This window comes from Sparus aurata, chromosome 20 (genome assembly GCF_900880675.1).
Source record: "Sparus aurata chromosome 20, fSpaAur1.1, whole genome shotgun sequence".
Taxonomy (NCBI): domain Eukaryota; kingdom Metazoa; phylum Chordata; class Actinopteri; order Spariformes; family Sparidae; genus Sparus; species Sparus aurata.
In genome coordinates, this window is record NC_044206.1 from 8,673,558 (window position 1) to 8,700,003 (window position 26,446).

The window sequence follows — 26,446 nt, forward strand, 5'->3', positions numbered from 1 at the left end:
TTCCCCTGCTGTTTAGGAAAAAATGTAATACCTGACACCCCTCAGCATATAGCAAGCAGCAACACCTCTTCTTCGAATCAAGTCCACCTCTGCCACGTCCTCCCAATCATTCCCTCGCAATATTGAAAAGGCTGTAATTGAATCTCTTGCGCTCTAGATTGAAGCGATTTTTCTCTTTTGGCTAAAAATATGCACAATTTATTCTCTAATTGCTATAATATCTCATTTTCTGTCCAAGTGAAAACATTATTATCCGGATTGGTGATGATGAATAAAAAGGAACTTGTGCCGTTCGCTCCACACACGAGCCCTGCTTCAGTGGTGTTCAAAAAACGGTGGTGCCATTAGGCTCATTGTAAATCGTTCTGGATAAGAGCAATCAGAAAACTGCCAGGACTGCCCGAGTTATTCTCCCCCAGTTGCTGGAATCGAAGCGGCGGCAGCGCTCAAATCTGCTGCCAGATGAAAACTGCAGAGGAAAGCCGGAGCAGATGTCTGATGGGAGAAATTTCAGAGATTTCTGCCAAAACCTTCAGGGAATATCACAGTGACAGAAGACGAGAGGTGCCAGAAATGAGAAGCAGTGAAGGGGAATAGAGAGAGAGAACGATGTGACAAGTACTCACCAGCAAGAGTTGAGTTGAGTCTGACACAGTCATGTGTCAGAAGTGCTGTTATCTCCGGGCAGATAGCCACTGTGGAGAGACATAATGAAGCTATAGCTGAGATGATGATGTCAAAGATCTTTCATTTGGAAACCGTTTATCGGAACCGAAGCCTGGCAGGTGTCAGGGATAAAGTGAATGAAAAGTCATGGGCACAAATTAGCAAAGTTTATTAATTTCAGTAAATTATTTGAATGATTGGAGGGTATGAAATATTTAACCTTCCTTGTTGCTTGAAAAAGAAAACATCATTAGGTAACATTGTTGAGTGAGCGAGATGGCACCGCAAGGAGGAAAGAATTGGCTAAGTATATACTGTATAAATAAAGAAGTCACAAACTTTGTAGAATATGGTCAGAAGGTAGCTCAGGACTAAAACATAGGGGGCAGCATCTCAACAGGACACAATGACACCTGTAGCTCTTTGCTAGCTATCCTGCCGTTAGCTGATTAGCTTATGACTCAGATGTGGAGCCAGTGGCCACCACAAACCGTAGGGCTCAGCTCAAGTGGAGACAGTGAACACAGCTGGGCTTTTGGTTTAATGTCGCGTTTTAATGAAGTGTGTTTTAGGAATAGTAAAGGAGCCAATTAAGTTCAACTTTGTCCGCTAAAATGGAGAAACTTGAATGCAAAAGCTATATGGCTATACTTTTCTGTTTAGTGAGGAGAAGAGAGGTAAGAGTATTTTGTTGCTTGACATTGAGTGAGTTTATTTTGTTCATTTATTCCACTAACAGCTGGCATTTATCTGTCTGAACCTAAGGGGACTACTACCTCTTGTTGTTAAAAAGTGGTATTAGGAGACAGGACAGATCTGAGTTTGCTAGTTAGCATACTAACTTAATCAGGCATAAATGTTTGGGGGGGGGGGGTTTTGTAAAGTTTTAAACTAAAAATCTTACAAAGACTCAGTAGAGACCTGCAATATTTTTGGGCAACTTTGGGCCAGCAGAAATATGTTGCCAGTACAGCATTGACATATTATCAAGTTGTAAGGTGATGTTGCTCGGCTACGCTGCTAACAGTTATGCAGCATTATTTATATTTATATCAGGAGCCGAGTCTCTGGGCCACCTTATAAATGCAGACCAATAATCACACTTTTATAGCTCTGTTTTTGGTCTTCACCAACTCCTGAGGAAGAAAGTTTCACAATTTTTAGCTGCGCAGCATCTCACTACGTTCACAGCCAGCCATTAACTTGCTACCTGGTGCTGAAAAGGTAGCGCAAAGGGATTTTTAGAGGCTTAATGTGGCAGAAAACAACACCGGAGAGCAGTGACGGTGCATTGAAATTGTGAGCTGGACAGCTCAATGATGAGCTAAAACTCACTTACTATAAAGTAAAGACGTGAAGCTGAGGAGGTTCGTCAAAACCCCTGAACGTGAACGTGAACATATCCCACCGGAAGCTTATGTTTACAGTTAATCCATCCTGAAATGAACTCACTTGCGACACAAGCAGTGATTGTGCACACCCTATTTATGCATCTGAGTTGCAGATTTTAGCTAAATGATTTGGATTGACCGTTCTAAATGTATTATTCCTGATAATTTATGGGCAGATCACAAAAAAACGTATGATTGCATCAGTGCAGCAATATTTGATCAACTGTTCCTGAGATATGCGATTTTGAAAATGGATTCAAGAAACTTTGTTTATATTGTTCCTGGCTCTTTATGCCTTTAAACAAGAACCAAGAACAAGCAGTGGGCAGGCACTCTGTACTTTCAGCCAAGCTCTCATGTTAAAGCCAGCAGAGTAATAGGATATCATTTGGATAAATTGAAGCATTTTGAACATTTGGAAAAGAAAAATCAAATGTCGGTTGTTTTAAGGGCAATGAATCCTCCCCAGGCTTTAAACACAAACACACACAAGCTGTTCCTCTCATTTATGGTGAAAGCTAATTTCTACAGAGCTCCTGAAGGGTCAAAGTGGGAAATGTTTTTCGGGGCTACATTTGCATTCTCTCGCAGTACATTTTGACTTTATACTGTCAGAAAAGGAGTTACAATTGATAAATGCATAACTGTCACATTATTTTTCCTTTCTATAGTATATACAGATTGTTTTCCTGAACCATGTAAAAGGGCTGCGAAGAGAAGTCCACACCAAAGGAAGTTACTCTCTCCTGCAAAGCCTGAAACGTCTTGTTTGGAGTCGAGCCATCACCACTGTTACTTATGTGCGTCTCTGTGTTACAGGCATTATATAAATATATATATGTATATATCTATATATATATTATATATTATATACAGCTGTACCAAGCCAGGGTATCCAGCTGTAGCAGCGTTATTTTAGATCACACTACCTTGCTCGGCATGACCCGCCCTACTCTGCCTCTGATTGCCAATATCCTGCCCGTTAAGTAAATCGCATGTGCAACGCTTGTCACAGATTGAACAGAAGTGAGACGTCTCACTCTGTAGCTAAAATGGAGAAAACACTGGGAAAAGGGATGCTGCAGCGATGCACCACAGGAGAAAAACAAAAATGTGTTTGAATATTTAAGTATGCAAACCTATTCTACTAAGACCCAAAATTAAAAGTATGAACCTGAAAATAGCATTATATGACATCTTTAAGAGAAAGGGACTTAAACGACTTCAATTCAGGTTTGTTTGACAACACTGGGGTTGTTAATTAAAAATAAATTAACCATAACCTTTACCTTTAGGGTTTAACTATGGACCTGCTCTCCACTGAAGTTGATGGGTTTGGTGTTAACACCAAAACACAAAGTTTGTCTTTTTTTTGTTTATGTACTGTGAGCACTTTGAAAGTGTAAAGTCCTCAACAACACTAAATCCCCAAAAATATGTCCCTCTATAACTCTTTAACCGCAAGATCCTACAGTATGTTAACCAGCTGTTTGCTAACTGTGTCTGTCCACTCAGTGGTTGGCAGATATACAGTGGATGTATCAGAGCTGTACTGGTGAAAACAGCTGCCGGCTGCTGCTGGAAACAATGTTGATAACAGTTTGCAGGTAATAAAACCAAATCACATAGTTAAAATCACGGGATCATTCTTTGTGGATACATTTTTATTTTAGTTATTCGATCAATTGTTAACATATCCATCAGTACAGCTAGGTTTAGCATAGCTCCAACATGTAAATGCGATCCTGTGTAAAAGTTTATGTGTCTCAAAGTAAGGCAGCGCACCATGATTGAATTATTGGCTGGCTGGTGGAGATTGATGCAGAATATTTTTGGCTCAGGTCCCCAAAACCCACTGATTTGGCAGGACTGCACTAGAGTAGAATATTGGCGATAATGAACAGGGCTGGTGATGAAAACTGGATTCAGGCTGTATTTTAGGGACACATAATAGAAGCTGGGATCATCGTGTACGACTGTATCGACCAGCACCCGGGAGAACCAACACAAGCAGAGCTCCATACCATAAATACGGAGGTGCAGCCATAAAGACAAGGGAGGGAAACGTTAGAATAACAAGACTGCTGTCCTCCTGATGGGCCCCGGACTCCTCTGTTTGTCTTGGACCAGCTACAGCAACACACAGATGACCCCAGTGAACTGTTAATGAGGTGGAGTGTTTGTGTGAGCGCTAACCGCACACAACTTATCCTTAAATGCAATATAATAACTGAGAAACGAGAGTGTATCAATTGTAATTTAAGGGAGTATGCGACACACCCTTTAGAGCTGAATGTATTTCTGAAGTTCATTATCACCTCTCCACTGCGCTGTGTCCATTATGGATAGCACACAAGCTCTTAGTAGGTTTTATTTTAGTTTGTCTTGGCTCACACAAGTCTGTGATATTTTATTCTCTCCCACATTTTCTCATCCGTCTCCTTTGCTTCAGCTCGGATGTTGTCTTTAGAACCGTTTTACGCGTTCTTTTTGTGTGCTGTCTGTCTCTTTTGCTCTGCTACCAGGCTACAATCCAACTGATCTCAACCCCTCGGATGTTACTTTACCAACAAGTATTGTCTTTCTTGCGTCCTTCTCGGGAATTGCGTTTCTAGCATCATCTACAGCGTATTTCAAAGTGATGGACATTGTCATCTAGAGTAGACAAATTGCGAGCATTACGGACTCACTGCTGAGCGACTGTCGGAGAATTCTGCTACGAGAGTTCATTAAATGACAAATAGACACAGATACATGTTGACAGTGGTTGTAATCATGCATTAAGCAGTTACAGAGAAAAGATGACTTTTCAATAATGAACGTTCTGAGGGATTTCAGTAATTACACGACTGTTACTAAACACAGTGAACTTCGGACTTGACTATTTGTTATTGTTAGTTTATTTATGATGTGACAGTGCAAATTAATAAAACACATGGTAGTGCATGAATAAGAATGCTAGGATTAGCCAAAAGGTAATTCTTCATCTGTAGCCCAATATTAAACCTGGCTCTCAGCTCTCTGTGGACGGACTGGTTTGGAGCGTGTTAGCTTGCGGACATGAGGCGACTGTTGGCATCTTCCAAAAGAGAAGAAAAGTGGACTTCTGGTAGCACAGAAATGTTTGTTATTTAAATGTTTTTTTACTAGCTGGCTTGCTAATGTTATCCATTGGTAAGCCTACATTTATGCTTTGTTCATACTTAAAGCGTGTGGGAACTGTGCAGTTTCACTGTGAGGACGCTGCATGCAGTCGCTAAGGCTAAGCTAGCTGCTGATGGTCGGTACCTCTAAATTATAGGGTGGCTGCTAGTTAAACCACACTGTCATGTTTTACTCTATTCTAATTTGTGTTAAACACATGCACTGTGTGTGGAGACTTTGGAGCTGTTTGAAGGTATCTCTGTCAGAAGTTTTCTGAGTAACAAAAGTAATGTAAAAGGTAATTAAATACATTTGTTTGGCTATTTTCCGCATATCTAAAAAACTGAAAAGGTCAATTCTGATTACACACATTGCAACTTCAATCGAACCGGACATCACACACCCACTCAACACCTTCTTTACTCAACTGCCTTCAGGGCAGAGGTACCGAGGGCTCAATTTGGGAAAAGCTTCATCCCCTCAGCTGTAACTGCTCTAAATAATAGTCCTTGCTGAACAGACCCAAATGCAGTTTTAGAATTGCTATTTGGTACGGTGTGTTTTTTACGGTGTTTTGTTATATGTTCTGTTTTCTTATACTGTCTGTTGTATGTACTGTCCGTCTGACTTCGGATAATAAAGTGTTAGTCTCGTCTGCCTGTAAGTCCTTAAACAACATACTATATTCTCTAAACAACACGACCTTTGCAGCATACTAGCGACGGGTGCACCGGACCTTAATCCTACAGTCATAGTCTGGTTAGATTAAGGAGAGAAAACTTCTTGGTCAGGTTTAGGAAAACATCAGGGTCTGTCTCTAAAGAACTATGTTACTTAATTAAGTTACAAACCCACCAACATTGAAGAAATAACTTGAGTTGAGTTACATATGAGAAGTAAATTAAGTACTTTTAATAAGTAAAAATAACTCACCCTTGTCTTCTGGTTTCACATCAGACACACACAGCAGACTCCTGTCTCAAAGTCCTATGCTTGCTTAAACCGACCGTCTATCCCAACCTCCTCCCAATGCAGCCTTTGTCATACTTTTGTCATATTACTTCACCTGACTTCCTTCTTGTCTGCATTAATAATTACAGCAGCTGCTAGAGGTCACCGCCTAACAACAAAAGTCAATTTGGTTTTTAATAAGCTGCTTTCACAGTCGACATCTCTGGTCATTTTCCTGATAGAGAGGGGCTGGTTGGTTAAGCAAGCAAAATAATACTGATGATAATAATGATCATTTCATTTCCAGGTGCAGATTTTCTGACACGTTGCAGGTTTCTTTCCATTAACTTGATGATGTTAGATTATGACTTGATCCATGTTGTAGATTTCTTACTAGATGAGACTTTATAAGATTACCCTTACATTGAAGTCAGTCTTGCACTTATTCAGACTTGAGGCACACATTCTAGTGAAGTATTTCTTTTTTAGTGGACACCACTCTTGTCTTGTCAGTACACTTAAAATGCAGTAAACACAAAATTCATCTTGTCGTCAGCTGTACCCCACGCTTCACTAGAAAACAGACGAACGTCCGTTAATCCAGAAGTCATCAGACATCAGTGAGGTCTGTTAAATCGATTGAACAATGATGTAACTCAGAAGTCTCTGTCTAGTTCATTTTGGCATCAATTATAGGCAGAGCTGTCAGTGAAAGCAATTCAACAGAGACTCTCACCTTCTATCCATCTGTCTCTCCCGCCCCGTCTCTGCTTTTGTCTCCCACTGCATTCATTTGTGTCTCTCACTCATCACGGAGGTTGCATTTGTTGTTTGTCCTTTTCTGAACTTTTAGATTCCCAAAGAAATAAATAAAAAACATTAAGTCATTCCAGCTTAAATCCATTTTTTTGGTATGAGCGTGAAATGAGCTTCTTTCCCCGGCCCTGGGCACAGTGTGGGTTGCTCTCAGTAAGGGTGCAATGACAGTGGTAACCGCTCAGTAATGAAATCAAACTGTCTTCTGACATACCCTGAGCTTTGATTTAGCAGAGGCACTTGTCATTTTCTGGTTTTGTGTTTGTAACTGTCGAAGCGGGTTAAGTTTTCTGACCTCCGTTTGCGTGTTTGTCAGCACTGATTTGGCTGAACTCACTGTGAGCTGGTGGAAGTCAAACATCTGGGACTACCGAATCGGTTTCTTAAAAGTTCCAATACTTTCATGCTATTTTGTAAAATGAAGCGCAGATGATGGATGAATTTAAACCATCGCAGTTTTCTTACGCCAGTATCTTCACCTCAAGATAAATATAATGTGTGCTTTTATATTTAAGTCCATTATCTCTGAAATAAACAGTAAACTGTGAGGCAGCAGAACATAATTCAGGTTTTGGGGGGGGGTTTTTGCTGGTGTGCTGCCAAATTGAGCCAAGCCAGCTAATCTTTCTAAATAAATTATCTCATGAGATATTTGGTAAATATAACAGATTTGAACTGAGTGTTACACTTTATGACCGTGTTTACAGGCTCCAAATTTGCATGAGATGCCTTTGGTTTGGCAGAAACAAGCTTAAACAGAGCTGTTTACTGGGATGGCCATAATTTGTTGCCGTGGGGTCCAAATTCATATTAAATACATATGGTCAACAATCTCTGCACTTAATCTTCAGACAGTGAACGCTAAAGTTCCAACACTAACATTGCACCCAAAGATAAAACACAATTTAGATAAAGCACAATAGTTCATCTAAAGGTCTATGCCGGTCTACAAGAACCTCTGTAGCTGTCTCTTTAAAACCTTTGTTGGATATTCTTGCGATGTACTGTAGATAGCAAATTGTTCCAATGACATATGCTGTACATTACTGCTTTTTCACAACCTGGGTCTACAAATGATATCGTTATTTCACTGATCATTCTGCCAAGCAGTAACTGACTCTCCAACTTGCCCGAGCTCTTTTTTCAACACATCCTCATCCCTTAACGATTGCCATTCTCTCCCAAAAATGACATACATCACTGTTCCCAGAACAGCATGATGCAGTGTACTAGCGGCAAGCGTACCGAACATCCATCGTACACTTGAAGTTTGGTTAGGTTAAGGCAAGAAAACTGCTAGGTTAGGTTTAGGAAAACAATACAGGTGTGGTTTAAAATAACTACTTTGCTTTTATGATATGTTACGTACATTATGGCAGTGATGTTCGCACTTAATGGGACTCCATTATGTTTGAAAGTTAAAATTACTCAATATTGAGTGTCGGTTTCACATTGGACATAAACAGCAGTCTCCTCGGTGAAAGTCCTGTCTTCATACTCTCTCTTCCTTTATTGCTTTAACAATGACAATGGCCACTAGAGGTCGCTGCCGCATTGGTTACCTGTATTTCGCAGCAAACTGGATTACCATAATGTCTATTATAGACATATTGTTAAGTTTTTTTATGTTGCATCTGTATGAACTGATCTTTCATCCTATATTGACAGCAGTTATAGAAGTTTCACACAGTAAAAGTGTTTGTAGAGCCACAGATATAACGTGAATTAAGGCTTCAAATCCCGACTGGACACACATTAGAAGAGGGAAAATGAATTACATGGTGGGATATTAACTTTGATGCAATATACTTTTAGACAATTCGGTTTTCTCCTTCTAATAAAGTTAGAGCAACATTTTTGTTCCTTAGTTTGGGGGAAAAAGCAGTCTGGAAATGCTTTCAACATTGGCTACAACACTCGACGGTACATTCAGAATTTCTTGATACTGATACTCAAAACCTCCTTATTGTTGCCGATTTAACAATTCATATTATTTATCTTAATAAAACATCAAAAGTAGGGTGAATAAGAGGGTCTGCTCTCTGTTAATTTTTGGCTTGAAACTTACTCCTCCCTTGCTTCTCTCTACTCAAATTTTACTGTGATGTTATTTGAAAAAAAGTCTAATAACATCAATCTGAGCGCCCGCCGTCATTTTTTACCCATTGTTTGTCCGCAAAGCGATTGTGCAGATCAAACCAACATGCAGAGTTTGAACACATTTTCTCTTGTTTAAATAAGCTCAGTGATCACTCATTGGGAACTCGATCTTCGGTGCTCAGCAATCTGAGTGGTGATAAACATTCCTGCGATGTAATTATCCATTAAAGAAGAATTCAAATAGCAGTAGCTGTTTTAAGGCCAGGCCTCACACCTCGCCCTCGAGTCATGGATGTCTACACATGTGCACTTCTGTGTTTCTATAAAAACTGGGGTTGGCAGTGGCAAAAGACTTTTTTGGTCATTAATTAAATGTAATTACAGTCAAACCGAACTGTTATCAGCTTCTCCTCAAACAAGCACTTTGGTTGAAACTCAAGATCCTTTGCTACACTTGGCCTCGGCTGTCCCGCTCACACTTTATATAAACACTTTATAAACCCGTCCAGCTAAGAGTGTCTACACACACACACATACAGTATCTTGTAGTTCCAAGCAATCGAGGCGCTCATTTATAAATGAGGTCTGTCTCAGATTGTTGATGGAGGCTTTGCAACTCAACCACAATCTGCCTAGAGCAAAAAAAAGCCAAAGAGGTAAAGAGGCTGAGCCGCAATTTTTATTTTTTATTTATTTATTTGAGCCTTTGTCAGAAGACGGAAAAACTCCACATGTTCTTCATTTGAGTGTTTCAAGCGCCTGACTCTTTTAGAGTACATTTATGAAAATTTATCAAAATAACTTCCTGCATCCTCGTACAGGTAAAAAAGGTCAACAATTTAACATTCTGCAAGAGACAATTGTTGTTATAACCATTTCTGTTTTAGGTATGTATGTACGCCTATGTTAAGTTTCTCACAATTCTTCTCACAAGACCAATTCTTTTGGGTTTTGAACGCACAAATGCAGTGATAATTTACTGATAGTCTGTGTTGTCCCAACATGAGATGTCTGATCTTGAGTCTAATGCCATCACTGAGACCTGTCTCTAAGATTATTCAGATGTATCTCAGAATGTATACAGTAGCAATAAATTAATGTATACAGTAGCAGCCATGTCAAACACTGCATATTAAGTAATACATCAGAAGAATGTATTAAATCAGCCAATCACCAATCACAAACATACATACAAATGGTAAGCTCAGGATCAATTTCTGGTTGTGTGTTGCAGTTTTGACATCTTCAGACTTGTCACTGTATGGGGCTACTGACATGAGCACACACTGAGTGTGCCATAAAGGCTTCCACCAATTCACCTGAAACATTCAAACCGTAGGTATGTTGAGTCTGCTTCTCTCTTTTTTTTCACATAGAACCTGAATTTAAGTTGACTTTTAACATACATGCTGGTTTGGCAGAGGTCAAATGGAATCAGCCCCAATGTTAGCCAATGTTATTGGTTGATTGTCACTGTTCTGTGTCAGTTTATTTAAAAATAAGACACTTGGCTGACAAGCTAAGTAGCTAAAATAGCCTTCTGAGGTATGTATTTATGATGACACAACATCCACAACTAGCCTAAGGTAATGTAAGCTAACTACTAGTCCATCTTTATAGGCGGACCATAGTTGAATTTTAACTCTAACTTTACAACTTGTAGATTGATTTTTGTTTTGGGCAATAAATCAAAGATTCCATAGGCTCTTTGTTGACGGAACCTGGACGATGCTAACTGCTGCATTAGCCTACATAAATACCATACATTTCCATGTGAAATGTACGCAGGTAATGTACCACAAATGTAAGTGCATCGGTATTGTGCCAGTGAACCGAATACAGTTTTCTGAAAGTAAAAGAGGTCAATTAAAAACAATATATGAAGTATGTAATGAAGACTATGAAAAACAGTATATACTATGAAATACATATACACATGCTTCTAAGGGTTAAGTGAAGGGCTTGATGTGCCAGCTAACTGCCATCACCTTACAACATTTCTGAGTATTGAAACTTGACTTTTCAAGAAGTTACCGCGGCACTTAATGCGGCAGCCTCATGTAGTTTAAAGACACTTTAGAAGACAAGATCCATTCCTGCAGTCATGGGGATGAAAGAGTGCAGAGTCTTTGGCATATAAACGGCCCACTGGTCAACCAGAGTCCCATTAGGAACTCAGCACAACAATGGAGAAAGGAGAGGAGGGTGATGATGAAAAATGGATGTATGCGGTGGATGCATTCCATATGCCGCTCTACTCTCAGACGGGAGCAGCAGGCCTGGATCAGGTTCCCCATCCCAAATCCCAATCCTAGACCATCAGCAAGAAAGCAGGGAAACTGACCACAAATCAGCATCTAAGGTTTCTTTATACTCTTCCATCAAGCTTTTATTTATGACATTTTTGCATAGACTTTATATTTTTTATTCACGATGAATGTTACAAAGAGTCTGACTGCACTAAGATTTAGCTCTAAGGACAAGCTGACACTGTCAACCACTGTGACCTGTCAGCTCCAGTTGACGATGAGCAGGTACAACTTTTTTAGATTCAGCTTTATTGTCATTAAAGAAATAAAACATTTGAAACACAGATGAAAACCAGAAGTGTTTAATATGGTTGCTCATCCTATCTACTTTATTGTACACCTGGAACCATTTGGTTCCTCTTTATTTTCTTCTGCATCCCGACTGCCTTGCATTACAGTCATCCAATGGCTCAGTCATGGCTCTGTCCGAGTCTGAGTGTCCACTGGAATTCTAGTGATAAAAACACAATGCAGTTGTGTATGGGATGCTCTATATGGCCAGAAAACAGCTTGGAAAAGTAATGCATGATATATATTTTTTTCAGCCCATACCAATAATCGATAATCACCTGCTTCTTATCACCGATACTGGTCAGCTAACCAATAATATTTGTATTCTAAGAAGAAATGTGAATAAGAAAGGCAAAGATATACTGAGCAAAAAATTCCACAGCTCTAATATGAATTTGTGCGCTGAAACTACTTCTTTTTCTTCTTCTACTACTACTTCTACTACTTCTTCTCCTTGTTTATCTGCAGATCACAAACCAACTGTAAAGGTGCACACCCCCACCTTCTGTATCAGAGTGTGTAGATGTAGTTTGTTAAGTCCATGAAAACAATTTGGCTTTGCATTATCAACTATAATTATTGGCTATAATTTCCCTGATACTGATAAAAACCGCTATTATACATTTCCCAACAGCGGGACATCTCTATTTTCAGTAATCAGTGATCCTGCATCCCCCACCCCGTGTAGCTGGTGCCCTTTTTATTTTTTCCACCCCTGACCCTCAGAAAGCATGTGTCCACCACTGGCCATACGATAGTTGTTTAATAGTAACGATGAAGCCGTAAAGTCCAGATATATCCTTGTTCAAGTACAGCAGTCAATGCCCATTGAACATGGACTGAAAACCACAGTGTTATGTCACAGAAGACTGACGAAACAAACAAGAAAACACATTGAGAAGTGTGGAAAAGCAAGTCTGTTCTCTATTGAAGAACATCCTGCTGGTTATCACTCCTGCCTGGACTCGACAAACTGTGTGTTTGAGCGCATTTGAATATTTGGAACAAACAATCCGCTGAGTGAACCAAGCGGTCCATCCTACTTTACAATTCAAATGTTTGTTAAAGTCTTTCATCACAAGTTTTAAAGCCTTTTCCAGCACATTTTGACATGACTAATAACGATGGCTAGCACGCACAGTAGCAGCGTCCCAGGACCTTGAACATTTAAATGGAATGCAGCCATTGTTAATTATTGCAATTAATTACACCTCTGCTTTTCCTGCTCTGGAATGTCAAGCTCTCTGCCACAGAAAAAGACTGATGGAAGCCTGTCCCAGGACTACACATTGGCTGAGATGACCTGTACCTGAAGACTAACCTCATATAAAGATGGCACAGGTATGTTTTGTTTTTCTGTCTTAATGTTTCAAACAGCTGGACCTGCACAAAAGTGAAAGCCATATTGTCTTTGCATTTGTAGTATGAATGAAAATCGTCTGTACTGTGACTGTACATGTAGTCAGCTGTAGGTCCTGTAATCTACAGTATATCCCAGCCTGAGGGATTGGTCCAGTGTGGGTTTGGTCGGCTTTTACGCTCTAGCAATGAGACTGCTGAAAGACAAGAAATTGAAACTTTTTTTCCCAGTGTTTTCCCTCTGACTAGATGCTCAGATACTGCAGGATTGTGGTGCATAAAATGGAAAGAACAAATTGAAGCAGATAGGCAACGCTCCAGGTTTTCCTCGCACCATTTGTGATGACCACTTTTCAAACCGGTGACCAGTTTATGCAAATAGAGAACACAAAAAAGTAGCAGGAGATGTGTGGTTCAGATAGCGGACCTCCGTAATAATGGGCTGGTAGCATGATGTATGAGCCAATTTAAATAACATAAACTCTCACTTCATCTGGAAACTTGAAACACGCGGACGCATGCATGTACACACATGCTTACACACAATATCCATGTATGCATGTGCACGCCGCACATCTGCATTCCACGTGCCTGGTTCCCTCGAGCCGCTGGAGCCATAGCTACAACAACTGGGCTACTTCAGTCTATTTGGCCAGTCTGGCTTAATCTACATCAGTGGAGCCTCAGGAGCCAAAAGATGTTGGCACACTGTGAAAAAGTCTGAGAGAGAAGTGAAGAAATTTCCCTCCTGCTAACTGTCCTGTCAACACATCCCATTCTACTATTCCTCTGTTTAACATGTACCTTCTTCATCTGTCCAACTGTGAAAAATTATGACTATATTCGCATTTAAAGCTGCACTGATTCACTTTTGGGCACATGGAGGGAATAAACAGAAAACACATTAGATATTGTCGTGTTTTAAAGATGTTCTGTTGATTGCAAACTGTGGCCTATTCACACATTCAGCACACATGGACCAACAATAGCCTTCATTTATCAGCATGTTTCATGATGTAAAACCAGTATTCTGACTAAAGCTCTGTTTTGGCTCTCTAGCTAGCTAGCTAGATGCTCCACTATTCTCACCAGCTAGTTGCTAACACTTGCTAACAGAGCTCTCTACTGAATCAAAAAGCATGTTGCTTGAAAACTGCATTGATGAGACCAAAACAATGACCAAAAGAGGCTGAAAAACAGCAAAGTTCAGTTATAATTTTCTGTGAGCAACCCCATTGACATTACACGTAGTCATTTGATCCATTGTTGACATAAAAAAGCTCCTCACTGCAGCTTTAAAGTCTTAAAGCATCAATAAAAGGCTTTATTACCAGTCATGGTAGCCTACAAAAATGCTAGAGATTAAATTTTTTTTAAAGATACTAGCGAAATTAAACTAGTTAGCATTGTCATCTACTTCTTCTTTGGCATTATATGGTTAAAAGACTATCTGCTTATTATTTGGTTATTTATGTAGCCATTTTGATGTAGTCAAATGTCAGGAAAACAAACTTTTATTGGCTGCTCTTTTCTGCTAACCTGACGCGCCAGATGGTTGATCTACAAAATCATCAGGAGAGGGGCTGCAAGAAACTGTTTCGAAAGGTCAGCTGCTCTCAAAACACACTTGACAGGTGACTGGATGTACCATTCATCTATAACAGTCTATTACTTGAACCAATCAGAGTTGAAATCACGCATTCCATGGAGAAATAGCCTTCAGGGTCATCCATAGCTCCTCTTTCAGTGAAATAAACCCTCTCGGTTCTGATAGAACAGTTGTTTCTCTCGCTGGTCTTCACAAACCACACACCAGCAGCTGTCGTCTCTTGCTGCCAGCGTTTCCTCATAGGATGCCGATTGGCTCAACCACTGTGTGTTAGCTCACCAGCGCATAGCTTCAAGCTTGGCGAGATGGATTTTTAAGATCACATGATCAAGTGATCTAACAAATCCAGCTGCCTCGCAAGGTTACTATCCTGCATAAGAATGTCCGACCCATGCGCTGCGTTTTAGATTTCTCTCTCCATCTCAAGTGCATTTGCTCATAAATTTCCTCACTTCATGATACATTTTGCAAACTTTATAAGTTGTAACCTTCAACGCTCATCAATGTGGTTTCCTGTCAGTTTTCCCCCGTTTGTTTGCTTCATAACGTTGAGAAATCTCCAACAAACTTCCCTGGCACATTACTCATTCATTTCTCTCCGGCCTCGTGCGTGGAAGCCGTTGCCGCGGCGATTGGTTGAAATAAATGGTATAATTGATGTTGGACTCTGATGGTCCGGCCAAGCTGTAACCACTCCATGCTGCCTTTAAGCTACTCCCTCGCTCCCTCCTTTTATCCTTCTGCCACCAATTTACTCACTTTTGGCCTCCATCCCGCCATCACTGGCACCAGGCTGGCTGGCACTGGATCTGCTGCTGTTTGTTGTTGTCAACACCCCGACTTTGTCTTTTGGGGGGAAAAATTTTTTTTCTGACAAACAGGAAGTGTTGCATTTTCAGTTTGCTAAAAGAGGAGTGCGACGAAGTAACATGATTGACGCCTACTGGAACGACAAAACTATGGTTCCATCTTCACCGAAGGGGATTCTTGCATTGACAAAAAAAAGAAATACCAGCAATGAGAGCTAATCAACGAAACTGGAGACTAAATAAAAACCATAAAGAACTCCAGGACTACCACCTCAACAAGCATGTACTCACACATTCACAACACAGTCACAGAGGTAGAAACACTTATGCAATCAAAAATGAATGTATTCCTCCAAGAAAACGCTCTCGCACACACAAATGCAGAGCACGCAGGTGGCCGCACATGATAACAAACAGCGTAATTAGGAACAGGTGGATGTTATGAGGTATTTTCTAATGCAAATATTGGACAAATGAACACAGCACCGAAGGGAAACAAGTATGCTTCAGCGATCAGGAATATCATCTAGACCGCAACAATTTGCAAGATGAAGTAGCGTCTGGCTGACTTAATGACAGAAAGGTGAGGTCGCCACGCCAAGCGCGGGGGAAATGGGATGTTGGGGTAGAAGGAAAAAAGAAAAAGAACCGGTCCTCATGTAATACCACTGCATCTGGAGCCGGAGCCAAGACTAAATGTTCTCTCTGTTTACTCAAATTATAGCTGCGACCTGAACGAGATGAAAGATTGAAGTCAGATATTGAAAAAGCAAGAGTGCAAGAATTAAGAATAGAAGGCCAAAAACTGTCGAAACACGAATGACAGTGAGAGGTTATTCAATATCATCTTCATGAGAATATCATCTTTGCACCTTGTAGGTAATGTACAGTTTTCTGTAATACACTTCCGATGCACTTTCTTTCATGAGATCAACAAGATCACTCTTTTGTTTGTACACTAAATATGGAGCTAGACCCAAGGTCTGATTAGCTTAGCTTAGCATAAAGACACTGAAAACATTAGAAAACAGCTACCCTTGTTTTATTAATGTTCTTTATCTTAGATTTCTGTTTCAAATTAAACAAACATAGAAGGTGTTAATAGCGTCATAGCATTAATAGTCATTCTGTTAAACTAGGCTAATCACCCTGTCACATAAGCTCAAAATTTAGGGCATCGATAGGCTAAAAGTGAAAACCTATTTTATAGCATTTTTAATATGCAAAATGTTAATACAATCCCAACTTCTGACTACTGACTTATCTTACAAAACTGAAAAACCTAACACAGAAATTTACATCAGAATTTTTTAAAGGTGCAATCTGCAGCCTTTGACTAGCGTTAGTACAAAATGCAGCTAACACTAGCTACAATGAGCCAATTAACTCAGGTTGCAGTGGAGTTAGTAGTCCAGACTGAGCTTGGAGCACTGGTAAATGTAGGTGTTTAAACCACTAGCACGGAAGCTTTGGACCGTGACAGGACAGACCAGGGCTAGCTGGTTAGCATGCTAACTTCAGTAGAAATCTCTTCAATGTGATACTTCACATTCTCCTGATAATTTTAGTAAAATCTTTGAATGTTTCCAACTACAATTCTTAGACATTGCACCCCTTTTTTCTATCGAAACCTCTGATGGGCCGTTTTGAATCTTATGGCCAACTTTGGCCCCACAGGCCCCAGTTTGGGCAGCTGTGCTTTTAACGATTAGTTCAGACAAATCATGAAAAACTTATTTTCTGACTTGTCATAATGGGTATTGGCCTTATTCTTTTAATTTTAGTTTTTCTTACTCTGTGATATTAATCCAAGCCTGGATATATGTGTTCATGTATGATCGAGTGTGCTTGCACGCAAACTGTGCACACAGTCATCTTTGGGCGCTCTTCCAACATGGAAATGATACGTTTAAAGGTGTGCCAACTCTTCATTTATGGGAAGATGAAGCAGGAAGTCCTCTAGTCTCTACCTGACCGGCACATACACTCCTACTCTCATCAACTCTATTGGAGCTGAGGAGGATATCCTCCAGTCATCCTAATGGCCCCAGTGAGTATTAATCTAATACTGCTGTCTCAAGTATGGTGATGGAGGCTTACAGGAACCTGGCTGCTTTATTTTAAATCTCAGTTTTCTATGTCTCGCTCTGTCTTTTCTCTGTGTCTCCGTCTCTCTTTTCTGTCATTCCCTATCCATGTCTGTCATTTCTCTCATTAGTCCTCTAACGGTGTGTCTTTCCTTAAACGCTCTTATTTTCAGCTCACCTTACTGCTAAATGTGCTTAAACTGTATTTTGACGTTTTTATGAAGCAGAGATTTAGGGGAAGGTTTTATGGATAGATTGGAAAATGTGTAGGATAAAAAGGCAGAGACAGCAATGACAGCTCTCATAGCACATTTGATTTTTACATAATCAATGCATCCACAGGGCTCCAAAGTCAAGACTTGTTTGGAAAATCTCAAAAAAAGAATACATAAATGTGTCCAAATTCAAATAATCTGTGTCGGCCCATGTGGGTCACCAAACATTCCAATGTGAGTTCCTGGTAGATTTTACATGAAAGACCGTCCTGTTGAGGGGCAGGTGTGAAAAAAAATGGCACCAGTTGTATGCGGCAGGGCACCAGTGTGCACGAAGTGGTGACATTTATAATGAAGAGAGAACACTTCACCATGTTTCGTCCACTTGAAGGGGACCTTAGATGGCACTTTATCATGTTTTATGTTCCAGGAGGGCATCCAAGAGGGCATTTTCAGAGTGTTTTTCCAAACATGGGGTCAAAAGGGACAACAGTCAGCCTTCCTGTACACATCCTCTGACCGCCCCCTTTGAATTGTTGGTCTTGTATTACCAGCGCTAGAGCATACAATCCCAAATTCTCATTTCTGGTTGAGTTAAATATTAAACCAGCCTGTCTTCATCAGAAAAAAGGTTCTGTGAGTTGTCTGTGCAAAGCCATACTTATGCTTATTGTCATTGTGAGTAACCTCTAGTGGCCATAGACATTACAAGGGGAGCAAAGGAGGAAGTCGGCTGATGAAGTATATAAGAGTGCCGAAGCCCACACAAGGAGGAGGCTGCCGTTGGTGGTAAGGCCAAACAAACACAGGACATGTTCACGTCCAAAACCAAAAGTAATATGTGAGTTCTTTTAACCCCTATCATATGTATTTTAACCCAAACCATGATCTTTTGCTGAAACAGAGTAAGTTAGTGCCTAAACCTAACCAAGCTGCTAGGAATTGCAACACTACCAACTGATGATAAAGAGTTGCCACTGTTTGCCTGTCGCTGGTTCTCTCCAATGGCCATGTGTCATAGTTTTTCTGTCGGTGTGGCAGAGTCATATACTGTATGTCATCACTTGCTATTCAGTCGTTCGTCATGAGGTCCCATTGTATAAAGCATAAGTTTTAATAGCTTACTGTATTGAGAATTTGGAATCATTTTTATGCTGACATGTTGGTAACCTGAAAAAGGATGCTAAAACCAGTGCCACAGTGATCTTTGGTTTGCATTTGGGTCTATAAATAGAGATGGATCAAAAGGGTTTATAATAAAAGTACAGAGGAACATTTCCCTAATGCAAATAAAGTGCCTAAGGCTGTTCCTCTGCAGCCGCTGTCACTGGCTTCAATACAGATGGTACAAAAAAATCAGAACCATGATCTCTTACATAGAACTTGCTTTTCTGGCTAGGGAAGTTACATCACAAGCTTTAAACAATGTGATGATCATCATAACGACCTGTTGGTCCTGGACATCCTCAGAAAAGAAAAACATTTCTTAATGACCTCCTTCTACAAAATCGGTTTGGCTCTTTTGTAACTGGACTCACAACTGTACCCTCCCTGTACCCTCCCCATAACTAGAAAAATAATCAAAATAAGCAGAACAATTTCTTGTTTGAGCAATATTAAATTTAGCCAAGCGCTCATGTGGCCTAGATTATGTACATGAGACTCAGTGATTGCTAAATAACAAGTGAAGCTTTATCCATAATCAGAAGCAGAATCAGTGCTCGTTGGTTAATCACAGTAAAAGCTGAGAAGTTCCAGTCTAGATGAAAAAGTAGATTGATTTTTAATAGCTTTAGTTAAATTAATCAATTGAGCAACAGTTATCAGTGTTTTATTAACAAGGAAATGTAAGCAAACACAGAATCTCATTATACATATAGTGTTTGTCATCACACATTTCAGTTTCACTTTTTCATTTTTGTTTCACTTACTATTTCAAGGACTTTTAGTCGTGTTTTGTGATCATTAATTTCTTAGCTTATTTTGCTTCTTTTTTTTGTTTATTTAAAAATCTGTGGCATTTTGGTTTGAACTCAATGTGGGAAAAGCAGAGGAGGAAGCTAAAATGATGATTGAGCATTTTGAATGGTGGGTCAAAAATGCATTTCAGTGTACTTTATGACATATTCTTGACTTAATAAATCAGTAGCGTGCCCTCTCACCTTTTACAGTGTTTAGCCAATAGATAAATAAGTGTGTTAGCTAAAAACTTGCTATCTGTTGTAGCCATCCTTTGCACATTGCTATCTTAATATTCTTTGGGCACATTGATTTCATTTTTTGGATATTGTTTCCCAGTTAACAAACCTGCTGCCAGCTGAAACTATATTGATTTACTGTTTACTTTATGTTTGTATGGAAACTGGGTTTGGTTGACTAATGCTGGCATGTGTCACAATAGAGCCGTGTGACTGAGGTGTTCTGTATCAGGAATAAGGTGTGGAGGCTTGACAGACAGAGCGCCAAAATGAAAAAAGGCACAGGTGACAGAAAGGAACAACCATCATGTGAGTATTTGAACTCAATTTACAGTATTATTTTTGGGACCTGACCTCAGACGATTTAAAACTTTCCAATAACCTCATTTAGTTAGTGAGTACTTGCTGTTTAAATTGTGTTTGCCAGTTAGTATTGTTGGTTGGTTGTTCGGTTTGTTGGTGGATTGTTTTCCTTTGTTTTTGTTTGGTTGGTTGTTTATTTGTTTGATTTTTTGGTTGGTTCTTGGCGCAGACAGTGTTGGGAAGATTACTTTGGAAATGTAGTTGGTTACAATTACAAGTTACCCTGTTGAAAATGTAATAGTAGTGTAACTATTTCAATTACTTTCTCAAAGTAATGTAACTAATTACATTTGATTACATTATGATTACTTTTCTTAATTTTGAATGAAATCTCTCAACTGCTAACCATTTTCACATTTTAAGACCTATAGTGTGATAAACCTTTCAGTTCAAAGGTTTAATCATATATTATGAGTCTGACCTTAGGCCTGTACTGCGAAGGAGGCTCACTTCCTCACTAAATGGAGCGACAACGGGCTGATTTCAGCCAAGAGGAGCAGGTTGTTTTAATGGAGAGAGTATGAGCGATACAAAAAAGCCTGATCACAGCCTGAAGCAACAGTGTTGCTACAAATATGCCAAGAGGAGGCTGATTTTAATTTCTGACAGCTCTACATTGAGCTGCTTTTAAATATGAAGCTTTAGAGCAACAACAACTGTTGTTTTAAATTGTGTTTTATATTGTTTTCATATATTTCACTGATCGCAATTATAAAATGCCAGTGTGTGTTTTACTGAAAGTGAGGCTGGTGTGCGTATGAAAATAGGTTACAGTGGGTTTTTTAGGTGCTGTAACTACAAGCAAATCTCATGTTGTCTCTGTACAAAGACCTTTTTAAATGTGAGAAAACACAAGATTTGCGTTTGGGCAACACATAACAGGCGAAACAATTAATTTATTCATGGCCACATTAAGTTAAATTATCTGTTCTGCTGCGAGCGCACAACTTCTTTCAGTGGTGACTGACTGTATATAAAAGTAAACAGGCTACAGCCTAATAAATGACCTCCTGACGCGAGTCGGATCATCAGCTGAGCAGCGTATCCCCTCAGCTGAACATCTGTAGGCGGAGACGCTCAGAGAGAAAGTAAACAGCAGCGGATCAGCACGATCTCTCCCTTCGTACAAATGTTCTGATCCAGCTCCACTGGACTTTCAAAGTAAAGGTGACGCCAACTGTAAATGAGTTAAATAGTGAAACAGCGGCGCTTTTATAGCCGATTTTATTATTAAACTCTGAACAGAACAGAACCTGGTCGGGACCAGGTTATGAGGTAAGCATAAGTTACCATGGTGATCTAGCCGGGTTAAAAGCGAGCCACCTTTGTAATACAGGGAAGCCTGGCTTCTGTCTGTATGAAGTGTTTTTGTATTTCCAGCCCAGGAACATCATGTGCGCCGCCGACACTGTTGCTGCTGTGTCTGACTGCCGCCGTACGGTTTGTCGGTTGAGTCGAATGGCACATGACCAGACAGAGCCAATCACAAGCGTCAGTTTTGGAAGGAGGATGTTGATATGAAAATAACTAAAAACAAACATGAATCCAGGGGGGCGAAAAACTATTTGATAAATCCGAGCTTTTGCGGCGATTTTTCAAATGTAACTTAAGTTGTAATCATTGAAATTTCCAAAAGCAACTGTAATTTAATTACATATTTTCTCCCAGTAATGTAACGGATTACAATTACATACATTTTGTAATTAAATTACGTAACGTCGTTACATGTAATTCGTTACTCCCCAACACTGGGCGCAGAATAGACCCCATTTACTTCTGGTGTGGATCCGTGTGTTTTTTTATACACAAGAAGGAACAAATCTGTTATATCTGCTGTGATTTGTTTAAGAATACAGGTGAAGTTGGGCAACCAAGCACTGAACAATGTACAAAATACCATTCATTATACATGCAGGTAACAAGTATGTTTCAGTATATTTATCAAGTCTTACTGGATAGTGTACTGATGATAATCTATTTTTAATTGATTCTTTTCCATTCTGAAGGAATCATGATAAACAAATTTTAATGTAAAAACAACAAGGGAATGTGTACTGCGTAATGATTCGTCTACTATGCATTTGGCCTTAGCGTGTTTGAATACTGACACCATGTCTACGGTCTGTTCTGTATTTTTGTACCTTTCAGTGTTTCATGGTTGCAGAGAAGAGAGCATCTGAAGCAGCAGTGCAAATAAGGCAATGCAACTTTAAACTTCAAATTACAGGCAGGTGCTGCGAAAGCTCTGAACTTCAATCAATACAAACACCCAGTGGACTGAAACACTGGTCTCTGTCATCTGTAGGTCACAGAGCTCATCCATCTGTAAGACTTTGCTCTGTAACATTTTTAGACAGGAGTAATTGATTGGAGTCTTTCCTAAAATGGCCTCAACACTACCCCCTCATTTGACTGATCTGCTAGACCGACTGCATCAAACTGCAGGATTGTTTATTGAACGGTATGAATATCAGGAGGAGAGAATGAAGGCAATTGCAAGGGAGCTGAGGAGGAGATCAAAAAAAGTCAAAGAAGTGCAGAGACAGACAAATATATACCGAATGATTGGTGCAGCTTCAGCAGGACTTGGGATAGCCGGTGTAGTAGCTACAGCTTTCTTTGCTAGTGAAAGAGCTGCAGTCATGGCACTGGGATGCGCTGCAGTAATTGGAGGTGGAAGTTTTGTTGTAGGAGCAAATCTAGATAAGGCAGAGAAAGAAAAAACAAGTATGGAAACTGTAGAAAAGTTGGGAAAAAAATTTATGGCCATCGTCAGTCAGCTAAAGGATGACGTGGAAGCAATTAAGAAGGTGTCCGAGGAGTTTAAGGAAAAATCGTCCTCGCTCAAGACAACAACTGGAAAACAGACAGAGAGAGTTCTGTCAGAAACAAAACAACTTGAGATGCTTCTGGACCAAACAGCTGCACTGGCAGACAGGAGCAGGCAAGTTGTGGATGTGGCTGTGTACATGGAGAGGGGAGTGGGGGAAATGCTAAACATCGTCACCCGAATCACCTCAACCCCAGATGAAGACGCAGCGTTAAGAGAATGCATCGCAGATTCAGCCGAGCGCTGTGAGAAAACTCTTACTGAGCTTGCTAACTTGAGGAAAGTACTGAGGACTTTGAAGAAATGCAACCAGAACAGGAAGATGTAACATTCAACTGTTAAAAGAGAGGACGTCTGTATCGTAAGAAGGCTTCTCATTGTGTGTGCTGATTGAAAATCTGTTTTTAAGAAACAGACAAATAGTTTGACAAAAGCTTAAACAGTGAAATAGAAGACGGCCTGTGTCCAGCAGTAGAACTTGTGAAATTAAAAATATTTGTCGATTCATATATCCTGGAAATCTTAGCGAGGGAGACGGGGTGGGTGCTGTTTTAAGGATGTTAAAGTGGTAATTATACTTCTTTATTATGCACGCCTCATGTATGAAGGAGATCTTTAAGATTGTAGGATTATTGCTCATTAGGCAGCATCCATTGTAAAAATCCTATTTGTATTTAGTTTTATCTTTGACCAATGTTCATAGTGTTTCAGTTGTTTTTGTTTGCTTTAATAAACATCTTACTATGAATTATATAAACCTAGCCTTTTCATAACATATGTATTCATGTTTCATAATATTTCGTTTGCTGACTGTAAAAGCTGTCATGGGCGTTAACGCATAAGATGAAAACCTGTGCTGTCAGCTTATTATTCACACCCCATCATAACACACAGGGACATCACACCCACAACAATAGAACAGTGCTTACAACACTGTAGTGTTGTAGCGTACACCTTCTTACGTCTTGTGTCACCATGATGGCTTCTTTCAGGCTGTCACATTGCCTAACAACTACAAGAAAACACTTAAGTATGTTCAACAATATGTTGGGATAATTCCAGTTCAGCTGTCAGACCAACAACAGCACCAAACAGCTTTATTAATAGTGAGAGTGCCAACATTTATTCTGGCCATTGAGTTGTGAATGCTTGTGTTCCTACTGGAGGCCTTCTGGGCCCTCTTCTTTTTGTCTGTCTTACACCTACCAATGTTTCTTGTTGTTTTAATTGTATTGTTGTAATATTTGTTTGCATTGGTATTATCTTTTCCTTTATTGTTATTGTTTTCTGTTGAACATTGCTTCTAAACATCTTTGCATCGTATGGGCATAAAAAAAAAATACATCATGACTACTATTATAAATCTGCTCATTCCGTTTTGTTCTGTAACGTACCTGACAAAGACAGGGCAGTTCCATTTTAAGTATGTGAAAGGAAGTACTTTCAGCCTGTACTAACAGTCCTATTACTTTCACTTTCAACAGTGTTTGTCCTGTATGAAGTTCATTTGAAGCTAAAGGGTATTTTCAGATTCAAAGAGATACACAGTGGGTGATACATATGTTTGAGGGGCAGGGACTGAAAAATAAAAATGGGCACTACATGTATGCTGGAGGGGCATCAATGCCCAGAAAGTCACAATATTTAGATATTTATTGGATCATGGGGGCCCAGCCATCGCACTCCGTGACCCCCCAACTAATTAACAATTTACATCTTGTTTGTTAAATCTGCACAAAACTTGAAACTTGATTAAAAGACAATTTGTGGTATAATGAGGAGTTATAGGGTTAGGGTAGGTTAGGGTTCTGTGGGTTGGGACTATTTCTTGGCTAAGTGTAGTTGCTTCCTGTTAATTAGTGAGGAGGAGCAGTGCTGGAAGAGAGATTTGTATTACCTTTAGACGGCTGTGGCTCAGGGGTAGAGACGGCGTCCTGTTAACGGAATGTCGCTGGTTCGATTCGATGTACTGAACCCCAAACGGCTCCTGATGCGCTGGTCGGCACCTTGCTTGGCAGCCACAGCCATCAGTGTATGAATTACTGTAAGTTGTTTTGGACAAAAGCGTCTGCGAAGCTAAGCTAACTACTTGCAAGGTCTTGTCTTACATTTAGCATACAACTACAAGTCTGACAGCCTATTGATCTTCCCATCTTGCTCTTGGCAAGAAAGCTAGTACATGATGAGACGGCACAAGGCAGATGTCAACGGCCTATCAATAACATTATTAGACAGAGTAGAATGTTCGCAACAGAGAAGGAACAGTTTAGACACTGAGAATGACTTCTGAACCCTGCTTATTTATCATCAGAGGCACAAGAGATGCATTTAAAAAAAATAAAAAATCATGTTACATTGTGGCTGACTTCGACACCCCTGTCATATGTTTCCACTTTCGCTGTGATTGTATTCCTCTTCATTATTCATTCAAACCGAGCTGCAGCAGTGGCCAGCACTTGTAGCAAATGCCTTCCATGTGTGTCTAATTGCCTCAGCAGAGGTATTTAACACAAGGTGAAGTCATTAACACATGGACACACTGTCAGATGTGGAGCCAGGCGGCCCCGGGTGAAAGAGTAGACAACAGCGCACCAAGGCTAACGCAACCATCCGATCTGAGGGGCTCCTCGCCAACACGCCGTGCGTCGATTCTCAGGCGAAAATACCTCAAGTTCAGCGTTCGCTAATATGTAATGTCATTCCAGAGAGGCTAGTCTGTAAAAGTCGTCATGGCTCGACACCTGGAGGTTAGCGCTTGATTAAAGGTCCTATTTGTAAGAAAAGGTGATTTTCTGATCTCATTACCAGCTAATCAAATGCTTTGGGACCGTAGGACGTGTCAGCCAGCATCGAGTTGGGATCTCTGATGGATTGTATGTATAGAACTATCTGATAAATATGGATATATGAAGACATGTACAGGAGACCCACCATTTAGGATTGTTGATATCCCTTTAATAATGACACTTATAATAAATATTATATCAGTTTGGGATCTTTCTCGGGTAAAAAGCTCATTTGTTTCTTTCAAGACAAACAAGGCTGTTTATCTTCAGCCCATAGAAACTGCATTCACGAGGTCTTGAGCGGGAAAAAGAGAATCATATCCTTTAAAACTAAGTATGATATGCAGCGTACATAAAACTCCATACCGAAGTGTGACCATCCTGATCACCATCACTGAAAATGAGGATCCAGCCCTTCTCGTTCTCACCATGCCCGAGCCAACAGCTCCACCTGCTGTTCAGTTTACAGCTCTGCATCCTTCCAGTAACAGGTGAAAACAGAATTGACGAGTTAATAAGAAG

At 40.0% G+C, this 26,446-nt stretch overlaps 1 long non-coding RNA gene across 6 annotated transcripts in view; it reads left to right on the forward strand.

Moving 5' to 3' along the window:
• The window catches only part of LOC115571641 (uncharacterized), a 203,008-nt gene extending 179,119 nt beyond the window's left edge, over positions 1 to 23,889 (forward strand). For 2 of the 6 annotated variants that reach the window (XR_003981955.1, XR_003981960.1), the window contains 5 exons: positions 10,303 to 10,407; positions 12,909 to 13,009; positions 17,361 to 18,536; positions 20,149 to 20,254; positions 22,457 to 23,889. This is a non-coding gene — a long non-coding RNA (uncharacterized LOC115571641). The remainder of the gene's footprint in view (positions 1 to 10,302; positions 10,408 to 12,908; positions 13,010 to 17,360; positions 18,537 to 20,148; positions 20,255 to 22,456) is intronic. The other 4 variants (XR_003981957.1, XR_003981958.1, XR_003981956.1 and 1 more) reach the window with 4 other exon arrangements.
• Positions 23,890 to 26,446: the final 2,557 nt, after the last annotated feature.